A 20,860-nucleotide genomic window follows, 5' to 3' on the forward strand; every position below is an offset into this window, starting at 1 on the left:
GGAAATAATCAGAAGCGCTAGGGTGGAGCCCGTGAAACTGGGCGGAGGGACGGGGAGGGTCTGAACAATTGTCGAATCAGAACCCGGAAGCTTGTCCGCGCACTATACATTCAGAGTCCTCAATAGGGTGAGCGCCTGGAGTACCGTCCAATCAGAGCGCCGGTTCCCGGAGAACAATCCAATCAAGGATTGCGGGGGCCGGTTCTGGAGTCCTTTTCTAAAAGGCGCCGGGGGCGGGTCACGGAGTAGCGTACACTCATAAGCCCCGGGGAGGGGAGTGCTTGGAGCACCGTCCAATCAGAGGGCGGAAGCCCGGAGCTCCGTCCAATCAGGGTCGGGGGTGGGTGCCCTCCCAGCCCTCCCAGCCCTCCCAGCCCTCCCAGCCCTCCCAGCCCTCCCAGCCCTCCCAGCCCTCCCAGCCCTCCCAGCCCTCCCAGCCCGCGCAGGCGTCGCTCTCGGCGCATCTCGGCGCGCCTGCGCACCTGAGGGGCGCGGACCCAGGTGTCCAGTGTCTGTGGCTGTCACCGGCCCAGATTGCGGGGCCGCGGGAGGACGCCCTGGACACCCAGGACCTGGGCGGAGATGGTGAGTGCGCGGGCCGGGGCCAGAGACGGAAGGGGCTGATTAGGACCGCCTGGGAGCTGAGGCAGGCCCGGGTCTTCCGCGCCCGCTCCCCTGGATTCCGACCCGAGTCTCCCCCTCGGCCGCGGGGTGGGGTCCCGGCGTCCTGTCTTTCCCGTCCTCTCGTGGGGGGCGGGGGAGTCCCGACCTGAGTATGCGTCCCTTGGGGGTCCCAGGGAGGACCAGGTGACCCGGGCAGTGGTCAGGGGCGGGGGTGAGGGAACGCGCCGTGACCTGACAAAGTCAAACCCTTATTGGGTAAGGAGAAACTTTATTCCCGTTAAAAAACAGAATCCAACTGAGTACATTTTGAAGCTCTTACGTCTGTATGCAACAATTCATGAATCTGGCAGCTCCCATCCAGCATATCTATAAGGGCGCTGCCAGGAGCTGTACGGAATGAAAGTCTTCCGTAGGCAGAGGGAGCGGGACAAAGAAAGTGGCGAAAAGTGGATTGTCTGTGGCCAGGTTACTCTACGGAGGGCAGGGGTCTGTCAGGCAGATCACTTCACTGTGCTGACCAGGTAATTCCTGACTGACTGGTTTCAGATTCCGTTTCTGGGAGAGGCTGAAACTGTAATTAAGTCTCTGTTTGGTGATTTGGGACTTAGAATAACCGATTCCGTTTGGGGCTGTGGTCTTGTTTTTAATATTCCAAAGACTTGGAATAGGGACAGGGCTCGGATACCACAAATGTTACAGGGTCTCAGACTAAACAGAAAAGGGCTATGGGTGAGGAGGGTGAGAGCAAGGCTGTTTGACAGAATGGGGCGTCCCTGTGGTCAGCGCATTCTCAGCCCGGGGTCGGGGAGGGGGGCCGAGGGGAGGGTTTGCTCTGCAGCTCAGTGCTTCTCAGTGGGGGCCGGGGGGAGGGAGTGGTGACTCAAAGTCAGGGGCCTGTGGGTAGACAGGAGCCTAAGTAGTGTTTGAGTAAGAAATGGGTAATTGTGAACACTGGGTCAAGCCAGTGTCAAATAAAAATCCAAATTTCCTAAAGGCAGACTTTCATTCAAATGATTTCCTGCAGGGGAGAAGGGTCTGCTGCATGAGGCACAGGGGGCTTTGCAGGAAGGGGGACATCTGACCCCAAGATCTGCAAGCGTCTCAAGAGTTGGGCAAAGAGTTTCTTTTACACAGAGGCTTAAACAACACCAGGAGGGACCAGGTGTGATGCTTGGATAGCAGATCCCTGAGGCCAGCCTGTCCTTAGGGGTCTGTCAGCTGGCTGCGGTGAGGCCAGGTCAGGGAGAAGGAGAGGAGCTGAACCAAAGTTTGGCCAACAAGCATTTGTTCTGCTTGGTCAGTGGGGGGAACAGTTCTGCTAATCACTGATGAGGTGGAGATGGGGCTCTGAGGGGACTGCGTCTGGCCTTGTCCTGGATAAACAAGGGGCCTCCGTGTGAGTCTTATCTGAGTCAGGTGGGGCACGGGGGTGGTTTCTTGCAGCCTGCCATTTTCCAGAAGAACAAAGGGTGGGGGGTCCTTTCACCTTCCATCGAAGTTTCCAGGAGCACAGGGCTCAGGGAGGGTTCAGCATTGTCCCCTGACACCTGTGAGCAGCCTCCTCTGGGTCCAGCTCAGCACTAATAGCTTCCCCTGATCCAGCTTCCGGTTTCAGCAAGTGTAAAATTCCGTATTCTTTCTGCCTGGTTTCTTCTCCTTAGTGAGGGTAGTAAGCGTCTCAGGTCTTTGCCCTTTCCTGCTGACTTGTATTATTCTGGGTATTTGGGCCTTAACCAGAGATGCCTCTGGGGAGAAGTGTCTCAGTACAGAAAATGTTTTCTCTTCCATTAGAATTTCAGGAAATGCAGGCAGTCCCACCCCTTCATGTGAAATGGGTGGACATACTGATTAAAAAGATTCATAGGAATCATAGCGGCTCTTCCATGCAGGGTGCAGAGTTCTGACACTGTCTGATTCTTGTCTACTTCCTGTTATTAGCTGGTCAACAGAGATGAATGGAAATTCTGTGAAATGTGACCAGTGCTACTGAGACTTGCTCACTTCTTTTTAGATGAGTTACAGCTCGTCATCATGAGGATATTAGTGAACTGATGCCTGTCTTCTGAAAGGGATGAGCAGTATCCTGTTCCTCAAATCATAAAAGTGCCCCAGAATTTCCCTCTCCTACATTATCCGTGAACGCAGGAGGGAGCAGTGATCCTGCAGGTTCTCATTTACACACTGAGACAGGGGTCTTTGTCTCCTGTGAATGACCCACAGTGCTTGATGTGGATGCATCCCCTGGGGCGGGGACAAGCTGAGCCTATGAGGGAGGTGAAGGAAGGTGCTCTGGGCCCTTGCTGCCACCCCTCCCCACACCTGTGGCCTCCAGACTGTAGAACCACCACAGAAGGAGGTGTTTATGGCATGAGCATGGGGTAGGGGATCCACCTGCAGAAGGGCTGGGGGTGGTTTGTCAGCCGAGGTTTTGTTGTCCTCAGCTGTTTCCTGACCTTTGCTTTTGGCCTCATCCAAGGAGTTGGTGAATTGAGTGTGATGTGTGCACCCTGAGTGAGTCTGTGAAGGTCAGACTTAGGGAAGGCTCCTTGGGGTCAACTGCCGCTGAGAAGGTTGATGAATTGGAGAGCTTCTCTGGGTCAGAACTTCAACTTGAGTGTTTCCTCTTGGGTGAGAATTGAGGTCCTCAGGAGGGGGCATTTCCACACTGATCTCAGGCGCTCAGTCCCTCCCCCTGCCCTGGGGGCGCCCAGCCAGGCTGTGTGTCAGCAGGGGGATCCCAGCCCCCCAGCTCGGATGGCTTTGACCTTCTGACTTGGGGTTTCCTTGTGCACCGTGGGCAGCAGGCCGCTGATCTGAGCGGCTCACACTTGGCTGCTCTTCCCTTTTGTTTCTTTGATGGAATCTTGTGTCATGTGACTCAGTGTGAGTACTGAAGACTTTTGTTCCATTACTTGAAGGTGTAGATATTTATTCCCTTGGTCAGTTGGTAGCACTTCCCAGTGAGCGGCCCCCAGGGTGCCCATCATCCTGGTCTTTTTGGTATTCTTTGCAGCTTTACACCTGTTCCTCATCACCGAGCAGCGTTTTGATTTTGCTTCTGCTGAATCTGCAATAAGTGAATATAACCCGTACCACACCAGTAATGGCACACAGAATGCTTCTACGTGGTTCTTGGCCCCAGTCTGTTTCACATGTGCTGGTTTCAGAGGAAGGGAGTCACCAGGTGGTATCCTCCATCCAGTTCTGTGGGGATTGGGTTGTCTCATGGTTAGTTTTGATTTATCAGCCGTGCTATTATTTATACTCCTTGATTTTGTCTCCAAATGCCAGTGCAATATAAATTTTTACACGTGGAAGGAAAATTGAAGGACTGTAGATTATGGATATTTTCAAAATACTAGGAAGTGTGGATGGAGGGCTGGAGTCTAGTGTTGATTCTACGCCATTTCCAGCACTTGGAGTATTACTGACCAGGGTTCTTGGACTTGAATCAACAGAAGTTGATAAGAGGCCAGACAAGAAATTCCAATCAAGGCTTTATTGGGGCTCCTGCGGCAGCAGGAGGGAGCGAAAACAAGCAACAGGTTTCCTTGCTCACTCTCTGAGGACGGGGTGGGGGTGAGCTGCGATCTCTCATATTGGGTGGGGGGGCTCTAGTCCAGCAGCTGTGCCGGAGGGGTGGCTTGGGTGGTGTGCCCACCCCCTTGGTGGTGCTGTGTGCCAGGTGCATGGGCAATACCCTGCTTTTGCTCCGGACTCCTCAGAAGTGGCAGTTGGATTATTTGGTCTTTTTGTATCTTCTTGTTCCTAATTTGCCCCAAGCCTGCTGTACAGTTTTTTTAGTCCCTTATAGTCTCTTTGCATCTTGTTGCTGGAGGAGATGGTTGTCCAGTTGCAGGCACTGCAGCAAAGCTTCCAGGTTCCAGCCTGGCTCAGGAGTATCCAGCTTAATTTTGTCCATCATAATATGCGAAGTGGGATCTCCTTGTGATTGTATATTGGTTTTTACTGTTAACCATTGGGGTTGAGCACTTCTTATAAATGGTGTTCGTCTTCGGTGAAATAGTTTTCAGTCATTTTCTCACCTGTAATTCATTTGTATATTTACTGATTTATTATACTTTCTTTACATACTCTGGACATCCAACCTTTTTCATTTCTCGGTATGGCAAATATGTTCTCTCAGATTGTGGTTCATCAGTTCTCTCTATTCTATTTGATGGACACGTCTTAACTTTAATAGACTTGCCATTCTCCATCTTCCTTTGTAGCTTACTCTATTTTTCCTCTATAAGAAAACTCCCCCGATTGTCGAGTCATAATGCATTTACCTGTAACTTCTCAATGTGTTCTACTTTTGTCTCTCATAGTTAAGCCCACAGTGAATTGGTTATTGTATATGCACTTATAAGGAAAAAGATTTCTTATTCCCCTGTAGATATCCAGTGGTCACTGCCCCATCAAAGTGTCATCATCTGGCCCCTGCCCAGCATCAAGTGCTCTGGCGTAGATCCACATGCTGAAAACATGTGGGTCTCTTTCAATGTGTTGTGGTTTTTTTCCATTGGTGTATTTGTCCATCCCTCTGTTAACACCATCCTGTCCTAATCACTGCAGCTTAAGAAGTTTCAATGTCTGTTAGGGAAAATCCCACCACCTTGTTCTGTAGAAAGTCTTGGCTGTTTTAGAAGTTTGTCTTCCATTTCAGTTTTTAAAAGTAGTTTTTCTTAAGTTCACACAAAACAGAAACAACCCCCAGACCAAAACCCGAAGCAAACCTTCAATGGAATTGAAGATCCAGTGGAATTTTCTTAAACTCTTGACCTGTTTGGGAGAAGCTGACGTCATGGTGACATCAAGTCCCCTTACTGAGAATGTGCCCATCTCTCCATTTATTTCATTTTACTGTGGGGTCGTTTGATAACATTTTGGACTTTATCCACAAATCAGCTTATATCCTTTATTAGACATAATTTAGGACTTAAAGAAAATTAGTTTTGTAGCAATTAGTTTTAAAGGTCTAATATTTAAATTTTTTACTTTTTTTTTTTTTTTTTGGCCGTACCGTGCAACATGTGGGATCATAGTTCCCCAACCAGGGGTCGAACCCTCACCCCCTGCATTGGAAGCATGGAGTCTTAACCACTGGACTGCCATGGAAGTCCTGAAAATTTTTACTTTTCAATTGCTTGTTTCTAGTGATTCAAAATACACCAAGATTTATTTTTATGAGTTTATATACTGGAAACTTACTAAAAATCTCATTCTGTGATTATTTTCATATTCTTTTGGGGTGTGACATACACAAACATTTGAGCAATGAATAAAGGTAAATGTTTTCTTCTATTACAATATTTTTTTCCTGGTGAAACTTACTCTATTAGTGTCCCCTATTAACAGTTTTTTAAAAGCAAGCATGTACTACAGGTCAGCATTAGAGAGATTTCTGTGTCTATTATTATTGAGAGATCAGGGTGATAAATACATTTGAATACTTGAAAAGATTCTCTGAAAAGAAACAAAACTTGAAATGTGGTTTTATGACAAACCATTTAGAAGACCTCAGTTATTAAACAACTAAAAACACAGAACACAGATTTCCTTGGTGGTCCAGCAGTTAACACTCTGCGCTTCCAATGCTGGGGACACGGGTTCAATCCCTGGTCGGGGAACTAAGATCCCACACACCACGCGGTGCAGCCAAAATAAATTAATTAATTAAAAGTAAAAAAAAAAATAAAAACACAGAACAGAAGATAAACAGGCATTCACCAACCTCATTGTCTCCAGCACATGACATGTGACATATTAAGTCATCTTTTGCTCCCATCCTGGTATATGCAGGTTAAGAGACAGGCTTTAAATAAGAACCAGCACTTCTGCTCAAATGCATTGGGCAGATTTGTTTTTTATATTCTCACATTCCACACACCCTGAAAGCTTTCGTGATGAAGCACATCTTGACCCAGAGCAACACAGTGGTGTACACAGATATCTGTTTAGTAAAGAGGAGCAGTTCCCCGTTGAACAGTAGGAAGGAAGGAAAAGAAGATTATGTAAAAAAGTTCCAAGACTGGTATTTCAGTTGCTCTCAAGAAATTTATGCTTCAGTGATAAGGAGATAGACGAGATGAAGACTTGATTGACGATGAGGTTCCATTAACTTGGATCCTCCTGGGGAAGAATTGTTCATTGGTATTTTGCTGCATTGGGATGAGAGTTTGAAAAGCACTTCATACTCCTTAAAAAGCAAAAATCACATCCACTAGAAAAAGATCATTTAACTTAATACTGATTATTTATTATTTCCCGTATTTGACCATTTTCAAAGCTCAACAGGCTCCATAAAGTACATAGAAGAGTGACCTGTTCACCTGTTTTTTTTGTTTTGTTTTTGTTGTTGTTGTTGTTTGTTTTTTGTGGTACGCGGACCTCTCACTGTTGTGGCCTCTCCCCTTGCGGAGCACAGGCTCCGGACGCGCAGGCTCAGCGGCCATGGCTCATGGGCCTAGCCGCTCCGTGGCATGTGGGATCTTCCCGGACCGGGGCATGAACCCGCGTCCCCTGCATCGGCAGGCGGACTCTCAACCACTGCGCCACCAGGGAAGCCCATGTTCACCTGTTATTAAGGCAGGTGTGTGAAAATAGTGTACTAGAACTACATCTTTCATGAACTGTCAGCTTGCAACATTTATTTATTTATTTATTTATTTATTTATTTATTTATTTATTTATTTATTTATTTATGGCTGCATTGGGTCTTCGTTGCTGCGCACGGTCTTTCTCTAGTTGCGGCGAGCGGGGGCTACTCTTCATTGTGGTGCACGGGCTTCTCACTGCAGTGGCTTCACTTGTTGCGGAGCATGGGCTCTAGGCACGTGGGCTTCAGTAGTTGTGGCTCACGGGCTCTAGAGAGTAGGCTCAGTAGTTGTGGAACATGCGCTTAGTTGCTCCATGGCATGTGGGATCTTCCCGGACCACTGCAGTGGCTTCTCTTGTTGCGGAGCATGGGCTCTAGGTGCGCGGGCTTCAGGAGTTGTGGCACACGGGCTCAGCAGTTGTGACTCGCGGGCTCTAGAGAGCAGGCTCAGTAGTTGTGGCCCACGGGCTTAGCTGCTCCGCAGCATGTGGGATCTTCCCAGACAAGGGCTCGAACCCATGTCTCCTGCTTTGGCAGGCGGATTCTTAAGCACTGCGCCACCAGGGAAGTCCCTCATGAAGTATTTTGAACCCAGTTTCCTTTTTTCTTTTAAAGACTTATTACTTACTTACTTATTTTATTTATTTTTGGCTGCGTCAGGTCTTAGTTGCGGCATGCGGGATCTTTCGTTGTGGCTCTCGGGCTGTTCGTTGTGGTGCTCGGGCTCCTCTCTAGTTGTGACGCACAGGCTCTAGGGCACATGGGCTCTGTAGTTTGTGGCACGTGGGCTCTAGTTGAGGCGCATGAGCTTAGTAGTTGTGGCTCGTGGGCTCTAGAGCGCAGGCTCAGTAGTCGTGGTGCGTGGGCTTAGTTGCCCCGTGGCACGTGGGATCTTAGTTCCCTGGCCAGAGATTGAACCCGTGTCCCCTGCATTGTAAGGTGGATTCTTTACCACTGGACCACCAGGGAAAATCCCCCGTTTCCTTTTGAAAGGACGCTCTTTCCTTGCTTTCAAGTCTGAGGGCAAATCATCACATTTAGGGCCAGTTGTGTTTAAAGACTTACGAGATTATAGAAGATATATGTTGGTCTCTGCCCCTGGCTCCTGACACCCCTCTAATCTCCTGGGTCATAGAAGTGCCTTTTGTTCTAATGAGATGACTCTGGGCTCATGGATGCCTCCTGGATGAGGTCAGGTCACTGGAAAGACAAGCCATAATAAGAAGCTTGGAACTGTCAGCCCCACATTCGCTTAAGGGAGAGGGCTGAAAATGGACTTAATGACCATTCCTGCCTCTGTGATGAAACCCCCACAAAATCCCAGTTGTTTGGAGTTCAGAGAGCTTTTGGGTTGGTGACCAGGGGTAGGTGTGGGGAGGGTGATGCCCAGAGAGGGCATGGAAGCTCTGTGCCGCTTCCCACATTCCTCACCCTACTTGTCCCTTCATCAGGATGTTCGTCTGTATCCTTTATTGCATCCTTTATTAAATTGGTGAACGTGGGTAAGTGCTTCCCTGAGTTTTGTGAGCCACTCTGGCAAATTAATGGAACCCCAGGAGAAGGGGTCGTGGGAACCTGTGATCTATAGCTGGTAGGTCAGAAGAAGCACAGGTGACAGCCTGGTCTTGAGACTGGCGTCTGAAATGTGTGTGTGTTTGGGGGTTGGGGTCAGTCTTGAGGGACTGAGCCCTTAACCTGTGGGATCTCTCCAGGTAGAGTGTATCAGCACTGAGTGAAAGCATGGGAAACCCAGTTGGAGTCACAGAGAATTGCCTGGTGTGGGGAGAAACCGCCACACACTGGAGACCAGAAGCGTCTGAAGTGAAGTGTTCTCTGTGAAGGAAAAGAGACACACAGGGAAGAAACACACAGTAGGGAAAACTGTTTTTTTTCCCCCAGCACAGAAGAAGGAAAAACTACTTTTCCCTCTATGAGGCTTCACCACATCATCAACCCAGCCCGTCCTCAGGGAGGTTCTCCTGGCTGACTCCGTGTATCTGCCAGCTCTCGATTCTGGGCTTTTGAAAGTGGTTCTTTTTGTCTTTTTTCTTACTTGATGCAGCTGCGATAGGAGTTTCAACAATGATGGTAAGGCTTATGGATGGTGCAGGGTAATGGGCGGACTCTTCTCCAGGAACTGTCCTTGGCAGATACAGACAATACCTAGGTGGTGACGGTTCCTAAATGAGCCTGGCTGACCTGCTCTGCTTTAAGCTGGCACATGGAGGAGTCTGGGGCCATGTTTCTATTCAGGAAGCCTCTATTATTAAGGTAGCTTTGGGATCACCATTTTCACTCTGTTGTATTGAAAGGAGACCAGGGACTTCCCTGGTTGGCACAGTGGTTAAGAATCCACCTGCCAATGCAGGGGACATGGGTTCGGGCCCTGGGCCAGGAAGATCCCATATGCCGTGGAGCAACTAAGCCTGTGGGCCACAACTACTCAGCCTGCGCTCTAGAGCCCACGAGCCACAACTACTGAGCCCACATGCCACAATTACTGAAGCCCACGTGCCTAGAGCCTGTGCTCCGCAACAAGAGAAGCCACCGCAGTGAGAAGCCCGTGCACCACAATGAAGAGTAGCCCCCACTCGCCACAGCTAGAGGAAGCCCACACGCAGCAACGAAGACCCAACGCAGCCAAAAATAAATAAAATAAATAAATTTATTTAAAAAAAAAAACAGAGTTACAGATGTAGAAAACAAACTTATGGTTACCAGGAGGTAAGGGGAAGGAGGGATAAATTGGGAGACTGGGATTGACATATACACACTACTATAGATAAAATTAACTAATAAGGGCCTACTGTATAGCACAGGGAACTCTACTCAATCCTCAGTAATGGCCTATATGGGAAAAGAATCTAAAAAATAAAGAGTGGATATATGTTTATGTATAACTGATTCACTTTTCTGTACACCTGAAACTAACACAACAGTGTAAATCAACTACACTCCAATCAAAATTTTAAAAAGAGGGCTTCCCTGGTGGTGCAGTGGTTGAGAATCTGCCTGCCAATGTAGGGGACATGGGTTCGAGCCCTGGTCTGGGAAGATCCCACATGCCGTGGAGCAACTGAGCCCGTGAGCCACAACTACTGAGCCTGCATGTCTGGAGCCTGTGCTCCGCAACAAGAGAGGCCGCAATAGTGAGAGGCCTGTGCACCGCGATGAACAGTGGACCCCGCTCGCCGCTACTAGAGAAAGCCCTCGCACAGAAACGAAGACCCAACACAGCCAAAAATAAATAATTTTAAAAAAATTCTAAAAAGAAAAAAATTTTTTTTCCCTTGTGACAAGAACTCTCAGGATTTACTCTGTTAGCTTTCATGTATAACATACAGCAGTGTTAATTATATTAATCATGTTGTACATTACGTCCTGGTGCTTATTTAACTTGTAACTGGAAGTTTGTACCTTTTGACCACCTTATCCACTTTCCACTCCCCCAACCCCTTGCCTCTGGTAACCACAAATCTGATCTCTTTTTCTATGAGTTTCTTTGTTTCTTGAAGTATAATTGACCTACAGAACTATGTTAGTGCCAGTGCACAAAATAGTGATTCACTATTTCTGTTCATTACAAAATGATCACCACTGTAAGTCTAGTTACCAACTGTCACCATGCAAAGATATTATTGATTATATTCCCTACACTGTACATTTTATCCCAGTGACTTATTATTTTATAACTTATAAAGGAAGTTGTTACCTTTTTTAAATTAAATTTATTTATTTATTTATTTTTAGCTGCATTGTGTCTTCGTTGTAGTGCGGGCTTTCTCTAGTTGTGGCGAGCGGGGGCTACTCTTCATTGCAGTGCGCAAGCTTCTCATTGTGGTGGCTTCTCTTGTTGCGGAGCATGGGCTCTAGGTGCGCGGGCTTCAGTAGTTGTGGCTCGTGGGCTCTAGAGTGCAGGCTCGGTAGTTGTGGCGCATGGGCTTAGTTGGTCCGAGGCATGTGGGATCTTCCCGGACCAGGGCTCGAACCCATGTCCCCTGCATTGGCAGGCAGATTCTTAACCACTGTGCCACCAGGGAAGCCTGGAAGCTGTTACTTCTTAATCTTCCTCAACTATTTCAGTCATCCTCTCAACCCCTTCCCCTCTGGCAACTGCTATTTGTCTGTGCATCTCTGACTCTGTTTTGTTATCTTTGTGCATTTGTTTTGTTTTTTAGATTCCACATATAAGTGAAATCATATGGTTTATGTCACAAATGGCAAGATTTCTTTATTTTATATGGCTGAGTAATATTCCATTTTATATATATATATATATATGTATATATACATATATATATATATCCATATCCATTCATCTATCAGTGGACACTTAGGTGGCTTCCATATCTTGGCTATTCTAAATAATGCTTCAATGAATATAGAGGTACCTGTATCTTTTCAAGTTGTGCTTTTGTTTTCTTTGGAAAAATACCCAGAAGTGGAACTGCTGGATTGTGAGGTAGTTCTATTTTTAATTAAAAAACATTTTTTTAATTGGAGTATAGTTGATTTGCAATGTTGTGTTAGTTTCAGGTATACAGAAAATGAATCAGTTATAAATATACATATGTCCACTTTTTAAAAAAGTTCTTTTCCCGTAGAGGCCATTACAGAGTATTGAGTAGAGTTCCCTGTACTATAGAGTATATTTTTAATTTTTTGAGGAAACTCCATACTGTTTTCCGTAGCAGCTACATGAATTTGCATGCCCACCAATAGTGCACAAGGGTTCCCTTTTCTCCACATCTTCACCAACACTTGTTACCTGTTTTCTTTTTTTTTCTTTTTGCGGTATGCAGGCCTCTCACTGTTGTGGCCTCTCCCGTTGCGGAGCACAGGCTCCAGACGCACAGGCTCAGCAGCCATGGCCCACGGGCCTAGCCACTCCGCAGCATGTGGGATCTTCCCGGACCGGGGCACGAACCTGTGTCCCCTGCATCGGCAGGTGGACTCTCAACCACTGTGCCACCAGGGAAGCCCCACTTGTTTTCTTTTTGATAATAGCCATTTGACAGTTGTGAGGTGATATCTCCTTGTGGTTTTGATGAGCATTTCTCTGATGATTAGTGATGTTGAGCACCTTTTCATGTGCCTTTGGGCCTTCTGTGTGTCTTCTTTGGAAAAATGGCTGTTAAGGTCCTCTGCTTATTTTTCAATTGAGTTGTTTGTTTTTGTCTGAGTTGTGTGAGTTCTTTATATGTTTTAGATATCAATCCCTTACTAGACATATCATTTGCAAATGATATGTCATTTTCCCAGTCAGTAGGTTGCCTTTTCATTTTATTGGTGGTTTCCTTCACTGTGCAAAAGCTTTTTAGTTTGATGTAGTCCCATTTGTTTATTTTTGCTTTTGTTTCCCTTGCCTGAGGAGACATATCCAAAAAATATTGCTAAGACATGTCCAAGAGCATCAAGTCTATGTTTTCTTCTAGAAGCTTTATGACTTCAGGTCTTATATTTAAGACTTTAACCCATTTTGAGTTTGCTTTTGTGTATGGTGTGAGAAAGTAGTCTGGTTTTGTTTTTTTGTTTTTTTTGCATGTAGCTGTCCAGTTTTCTACTTATTAAAGAGGCTATCTTCCTCCCCGCCCCCGTTGTATATTCTTGCCGTCTTTGTCATATATTAATTGACCAAATAAATGTGTGTTAATTTCTGGGCTTTCTATTCTGTTCCATTGATGTGTTTGTTTTTGTGCCACTGCCATACTGTTTTCATTCCTGTAGCTTTGTTGTATAGTTTCAAATCAGAGAATATGATACCTCCAGCTTCATTCTTCATTCTGAAAATTGTTTTGGCTATTTGAGGTTTTTTGTGTTCCCATACAAATTTTGGAAGTGTTCATTCTAGTTCTGTGGGAAATGCCATTTGTATTTTAGTAGGGATTGCCTTGACTCTGTAGATTGCTTTCAGTAGTATGGTCATTTTAACAATATTTATTCTTCTAATCAATGAGAACAATAAAACTTTCCATTTCTTTGTGTCATCTTCAGTTTCATCAGTGTTTTATAGTTTTCTATGTACTGTTCTTTTACCTCCTCAGATTTATTCCCAGGTACTTTATTTTTTGATGCAGTTGTAAGTGGAATTATTCTTAATTTCTCTTTTTGATAGTTTGTTGTTAGTGTTTAGATACTGAACAGATTTCTGTATACTCATTTTATATCCTGCAACTTTACTGAATTCATTTAATCTAACAGTTTATTTATTTAGTTATTTAGTTTTGGCTGTGTTGGGTCTTCATTGCTGCGTGCGGGCTTTCTCTAGTTGTGGCGAGCGGGGGTTACTCTTCGTTGAAGTGTGCGGGCTTCTCAATGCGGTGGCTTCTCTTTTTGTGGAGCATGGGCTCTAGGCACATGGGCTTCAGTAGTTGTAGCACACGAGCTCTAGAGCACAGGCTCAGTAGTTGTGGCGCCCGGGCTTAGTTGCTCCGTGGCATGTGGGATCTTCCCGGACCAGGGCTTGAACCCGTGTCCCCTGCATTGGCAGGCAGATTCTCAACCACTGTGCCACCAGGGAAGCCCCTAACAGTTTTTTTTGTGTGTGTGGCATCTTTAGGATATTTTCGTATAGTATCATGTCATCTGCAAACAGTGACAGTTTTACTTCTTTCTTTCCAATTTGGATTCCTTTTATTTATTTTTATTGTCTGATTGCTGGGGCTGTGACTTCCAATACTGTGTTGATTAAAAGTGGCGAGAGTGGGCATCCTTGTCTTGCTCCTGATCTTCAAGGAAATGTTTTCAGCTTTTCACCATTGAATATGATATTGGCTCTAGGTTTGTCATATATACCTTTATTGTGTTGAGGTATGTTCCCTCTATACCCACTTTGTTGAGAGTTTTCATCATACACAGATGTTGAATTTTGTCAAAAGCTTTTTGTGAATCTACTGAGGTGATCATATGATTTTTAATCTTCAATTTGTTAATGAGTTCTATCATGTTGACTGATTTGCAGATGTGGAACTATCCTTGCATCTTTGGGATAAACCCCACTTGATCATAGTGAATGATCCTTTTAACGTATTGTTGATTTTTGTTTCCTAGTGTTTTGTTGAGGATTTTTGTGTCTATGTTCATTAGTGATATGGGCATGTAGTTTTCTTTTTGTGTGTAGTATCTGTCTGATTTTGGTATTAGGGTGATGCTGGCCTCATATAACGATCTGGGAAGCATTCCTCTTCAATTTGTTGGTATAGTTTGAAAAAGATAGGGATTAACTCTTCTTTAATTGTTTGGTAGAATTCATCTGTGAAGGTATCTGGTCCTGGACTTTCGTTTGTCAGGAGGTTTTTTTTTGTTTTTAAATTACTGATTCAATTTCATTACTAGTAACTGGTCCACTCATGTCTTATGTTTCTTTTTCTTTTCTTTTTTTAAAAAATATTTATTTATTTGGCTGCCCCAGGTCTTAGTTGCATCATGCAGGATCTTTGTTGTGGCATGTGGGATCTTTAGTTGCAGCATGTGGGATCTTTTAGTTGTGGCATGCAGGGTCTTTAGTTGCAGCATGTGGGATCTATTTCCCTGACCAGGGATTGAATCCAGGCCCCTTGCACTGGGATCAAGGACTCTTAGCCACTGGACTACCAGGGAAGTCCCTCTTATATTTCTTTCTGATTCAGTCTTGAAAGATTGCACATCTAGGAATTTATCCATTTTTTTATTAGTGAGTAATTGTTTGGCGTAATCTCTTATGATCCTTAGTATTTCTGTAGTTTTGGTTATAATTTTTCCTCTTTCTTTTTTGATTTTATTTATTTGGGCTCTCTTTTTTTTTTCTTGATGAGTGGGCCAAAGGTTTATCAATTTTGTTTATCTTTTAAAAGAAGCAGCTCTTCATTTCATTGATCTTTTTTGTTGTTTTTCTTTAGTTTCTATTTCATTTATTTCTGCCCTGATCTTTATTATATCTTTCCTTTTACTAACTTTGGATTTTGGTTGTTATTCTTTTTCTAGTTTCTTTAGGTGTAAGGTTAGATTGTTTATTTGAGGTTTTTCTTGTTTCCTGAGGTAGGATGTGTCACCATGAACTTCTCTCTTAGAACTGCTTTTGCTGCATCCCATAGATTTTTGAAACATTGTGTTTCTATTTTCACTTATCTCCAGGTATCTTTTTATTTCCTCTTTGATTTTTTCAATAAACCATTAGTTGTTTAATGGCATGTTGTTTACCCTCCACATTTTTGTGGGGTTTTTGCTGTTCTTTTCTTATATGTATATATATAAGAATATATTTCTCATACTGTTGTGGTTGGGAAAGATGCTTGATACAATTTCATTCTTCTTAAATGTATTGAGACTCGTAGTCTAGCATGTGATGCATCCTGGAGGATGTACCATGTATACTTGAAAAGAATGTGTATTCTGCTGCTCTTGGATGGAATGTTTTATATATAAAAACTCTAGTGTGTGTGTGTGTAATTTAAAGTCCATCTGACCTAATGTGTTGTTTAAAGCCAGTGTTTCAGTACTGATTTTCTGTCTGGATGATCTGTCCATTGATGTATGTGGGGTGTTAAAGTCCCCTGCTATTGTGTTACTGTCAGTTTCATTCTTTATGTTTGTTAATATTTGCATCATATATTTAGGTGCTCCTATGTTGAGTGCATATATAATTACAAGTGTTATATCTTCTTGTTGGATTGATACTTTTTTCATGAAATAATGTCCTTCTTTGTCTCTTGTTACAATCTTTGTTTTAAAGTTTGTTTTGTCTAAGTATTGCTATTCCAGCTTTCTTTCTGTTTCCATTTGTTTGGAATCCCTTTTTCCATTTCCTCACTTTTAATCTGTGTATCTTTAGATCTGAAGTGAGTCCCTATGGGCAGCATATATATGGGTCTTGGTTTTGTATCCATTCAGCCACTTTGTGTGTTTTCTTTTTTTAATGATTTTTTTCTCTCTAACTGATATTTCATTTAAAAAAAAATTTAAAATCTCCCCAGAATGTGAGTCATTCTTTTTTGTTCAATTTGTTAATTTTTTTTAATTTTATTTTTTATACAGCAGGTTCTTATTAGTTATCTATCTTATACAAATCAGTGTATATATTTCAATCCCAGTCTCCCAGTTCATCTCACCATCACCCCCTGCCCAACACTTCCCCCCTTGGTGTCCATACGTTTGTTCTCTATTTGTTTCTCTATTTGTGCCTTGCAAACGGGTTCATCTGTACCATTTTTCTAGATTCGACATATATGTGTTAATATACGCTATTTGCTTTTCTCTTTCTGACTTACCTCACTCTGTATGACAGTCTCTAGTTCCATCCACGTCTCCACAAATGACTCAATTTCGTTCCTTTTTATGGCTGAATAATATTCCACTGTATATATGTACCATATCTTCTGTATTCATTCATCTGTCAGTGGGCATTTAGGTTGCTTCCATGACCTGGCTATTGTAAATAGTGCTGCAGTGAACACTGGAGTGCATGTATATGCCCAGTAGTGGGATTGCTGGGTCATATGGTAATTCTTTTTTCAGTTTTTTAAGGAACCTCCATACTGTTCTCCATAATGGCTGTATCAATTTACATTCCCACCAACAGTGCAAGAAGGTTCCATTTTCTCTATACTCTCCCCAGCATTTGTTGTTTGTAGATTTTCTGATAATGTCCATTCTAACCAGTGTGAGGTGATACCTCATTGTAGTCTTGATTTGCATTTCTCTAATGATTAGTGATGTTGAGCATCCTTTCATGTGTTTGTTGGCCATCTGTATATCTTCTTTGGAGAAATGTCTATTTAGGTCTTTTGCCCATTTTTGGATTGGTTGGTTTGTTTTTCTGATATTGAGCTGCATGAGCTGCTTGTATATTTTGGAGATTAATCCTTTGTCAGTTGCTTCATTTGCAAATATTTTCTCCCATTCTGAGGGTTGTCTTTTCATCTTGTTTATGATTTCCTTTACTGTGCAAAAGCTTTGAAGTTTAATTAGGTCCCATTTGTTTATTTTTATTTCCATTTCTCTAGGAGGTGGGTCAAAAAGGATCTTGCTGTGATTTATGTCATAGAGTGTTCTGTCTATGTTTTCCTCTAAGAGTTTTATAGTGTCTGGCCTTATATTTAGGTCTCTAATTCCATTTTAAGTTTATTTTTGAGTTTGGCATTAGGGAGTGTTCTAATTTCATTCTTTTACATGCAGCTGTTCAGTTTTGCCAGCACCACTTATTGAAGAGGCTGTCTTTTCTCCATTGTATATTCTTGCCTCCTTTATCAAAGATAAGGTGACCATATGTGCATGGGTTTATCTCTGGGCTTTCTATCCTGTTCCATTGATCTGTATTTCTGTTTTGGTGCCAATACCGTATTGTTTGGATTACTGTAGCTTTGTAGTATAGTCTGAAGTCAGGAAGTCTGATTCCTCCAGCTCTGTTTTTCTCCTTCAAGTTTGCTGTGGCTATTTGGGGTCTTTTGTGTCTCCATACAAATCTTAAGATTTTTTTGTTCTAGTTCTGTAAAAAATGCCATTGGTAATTTGATAGGGATTGCATTGAATCTGTAGATTGCTTTGAGTAGTATAGTCATTTTCACAGTACTGATTCTCCCAATCCAAGAACATGGTATATCTCTCCATCTGTTTGTGTCATCTTTGATTTCTTTTTATAGTTTTCTGAGTACAGGTCTTTTACCTTCTTAGGTAGGTTTATTTCTAGTTATTTTTTCTTTTTTTGCAGTAGTGAATGGGATTGTTTCCTTAATTTTTCTTTCCGATCTTTCATTGTTAGTGTATAGGAAAGCAAGAGATTTCTGTGCATTAATTTTGTATCCTACAACTTTACCAAATTCACTGATTAGCTCTAGTAGTTTTCTGGTGGCATCTTTAGGATTTTCTATGTATAGTATCATGTGATCTGTGAACAGTGACACTTTTACTTCTTCTTTTCCAATTTGAATTCCTTTTATTCCTTTTGGTTCTCTGATTGCCATGGCTAGGACTTCCAAAACTGTGTTGAATAATAGTGGCGAGAGTGGGCAACCTTGTCTTGTTCCTGATCTTAGAGGAAATGCTTTCAGTTTTTCACCATTGAGGATGATGTTTGCTGTGGGTTTGTCGTATATCGCCTTTATTATGTTGAGGTAGGTTCCCTCTATGCCCATTGTCTGGAGAGTTTTTATCGTAAGTGGGTGTTGAATTCTGTCAGAAGCTTTTTCTGCATCTATTGAGATGGTCATATGGATTTTATTCTTCAATTTGTTAATATAGTGTATCACATTGATTGATTTGCATATATTGAAGAATACTTGCATCCCTGGGATAAATCCCACTTGATCATGATGTATGATCCTTTTAATGTGTTGTTGGACTCTGTTTGCTAGTATTTTCTTGAGGATTTTTGCATGTGTATTCATCAGTGATGTTGGTCTGTAATTTTCTTTTTGTGTAGTATCTCTGTCTGGTTTTGGTATCAGGGTGATGGCGGCCTTGTAGAATGAATTTGGGAGTGTTCCTTCCTCTGCAGTTTTTTGGAAGAGTTTGAGAACGATGGGTGTTAGCTCCTCTCTAAATGTTTGATAGAATTCACCTGTGAAGCCATCTGGTCCTGGACTTTTGTTTGTTGGAAGATATTTAATCACAGTTTCAATTTCATTACTTGTGATTTGTCTGTCATATTTTCTATTTCTTCTTGGTTCAGTCTTGGAAGGTTATATCTTTCTAAGAATTTTTTTTTTTTTGGCTGTGTTGGGGCTTCTTTGCTGCATGTGGCCTTTCTCTAGTTGCAGCAAGCGGGGGCTACTCTTCATTGCGGTGCGCGGGCTTCTCATTGTGGTGGCTTCTCTCGTGGAGCACAGGCTCTAGGCCCACGGGCTTCAGTAGTTGCGGCATGCGGGCTCAGTAGTTGTGGCGCACGGGCTTAGTTGCTCTGCGGCATGTGGGATCTTCCCGGACCAGGGCTCAAACCCGTGTCCCCTGCATTGGCAGGCGGATTCTCAACCACTGCACCACTAGGGAAGCCCCTCTTTCTAAGAATTTGTCCATTTCTTCCAGGCTATCCATTTTATTGTCATAGACTTGCTTGTAGCAGTCTGTTATGATGCTTTGTGTTTCTGTGGTGTCTGTTGTAACTTCTTTTTCATTTCTAATTTTATTGATATGAATCCTCTCCCTCTTTTTCTTCATGAGTCTGGCTAAAGGTTTATCAATTTTGTTTATCTTCTCAAAGAACCAGCTTTTAGTTTTATTGATCTTTGCTATTGTTTTCTTTGTTTCTATTTCATTTATTTCTGTTCTTATCTTTAGGATTTCTTTCCTTCCACTAACTTTGCGTTTTGTTTGTTCTTTCTCTAGTTACTTTAGGTGTAAGGTTAGATTGTTTATTTGAGATTTTTCTTGTTCCTTGAGGTAGGATTGTATTGCTGTAAACTTCCTTCTTAGAATTGCTTTTGCTGCATCCCATAGGTTTTGGATCATCGTTTTTTCATTGTCATTTGTCTCTACCTATTTTTTGACTTCCTCTTTGATTTCTTCAGTGATCTCTTGGTTATTTAGTAGCGTATTGTTTTAGCTTCCATGTGTTTGTGTTTTTTACGGTTTTTTTTCTTGTAATTTATTTCTAATCTCATAGCTTTGTTGTTGGAAAAGATGCTTGATGACGACTTCAGTTTTATTAAATTTACCAAGGCGTGATTTGTGACCCAAGATGTGATCTATCCTGGAGAATATTCCATGTGCACTTGAGAAGAAAGTGTAATCTTCTGTTTTCAGTTGGAATGTCCTATGATATCAATTAAATCTGTCTGGTCTGTTGTGTCATTTAAAGCTTGTGTTTCCTTATTAATTTTCTGTCTGGATGATTTGTCTATTGGTGTAAGTGAGGTGTTAATGTCCCCCCCTAATTTTGTGTTACTGTCAATTTTCTCTTTTATAGATGTTAGCATTTGCCTTATGTATTGAGGTGCTCCTATGTTGGCTGCATATATGTTTATAATTATTATACCTTCTTCTTGGATTGATCCCTTGATCATTATGTAGTGTCCCTCCTTGTCTCTTGTAACAGTCTTTATTTTAAAGTCTATTATCTGCTATGAGTATTGCTACTCCAGCTTTCTTTTGATTTCCATTTGCATGGAATATCTTTTTCCGCCCCCTCACTTTCAGTCTGTATGTGTCCCTAGTTCTGAAGTGTGTTTCTTATAGGCAGCATATATATGGGTGTTGTTTTTGTATCTGTTCAGCCAATCTGTGTCTTTTGGTTGGAGCATTTAATCTATTCACATTTAAGGTACTTATCAATATGTATGTTCCTATTACCATTTTCTTAATTATTTTGGGTTTGTTTGGTAGGTCCTTTTCTTCTCTTGTGTTTCCCACTTAAGAGAAGTTCTCTTAGCATTTGTTGTAGAGCTGGTTTGGTGGTGCTGAATTCTCTTAGCTTTTGCTTGTCTGTAAAGCTTTTGATTTCTCTGTCAAATCTGAATGAGATCCTTGCTGGATAGAGTAATCTTGGTTGTAGGTTATTCCCTTTCATCACTTTAAATATGTCATGCCACTCCCTTCTGGCTTGTAGAGTTTCTGCTGAGAAATCAGCTGTTAACCTTACAGGAGTTCCCTCGTATGTTATTTGTCCTTTTTCCCTTGTTGCTTTTAATAACTGTTCTTTGTCCTTAATTTTTGTCAATTTGATTA

At 42.8% G+C, this 20,860-nt stretch overlaps 1 long non-coding RNA gene across 1 annotated transcript in view; it reads left to right on the top strand.

Annotated features, from left to right (window-relative positions):
* Positions 1-454: 454 nt before the first annotated feature.
* LOC309821258 overlaps positions 455-20,860 on the top strand; it is a 27,510-nt gene continuing 7,104 nt past the window's right edge. The window contains exon 1 of the long non-coding RNA XR_014296580.1: positions 455-585. This is a non-coding gene — a long non-coding RNA (uncharacterized lncRNA). The remainder of the gene's footprint in view (positions 586-20,860) is intronic.

Source organism: Grampus griseus, assembly GCF_964374135.1.
Source record: "Grampus griseus genome assembly, chromosome: 3".
Lineage (NCBI taxonomy): Eukaryota > Metazoa > Chordata > Mammalia > Artiodactyla > Delphinidae > Grampus > Grampus griseus.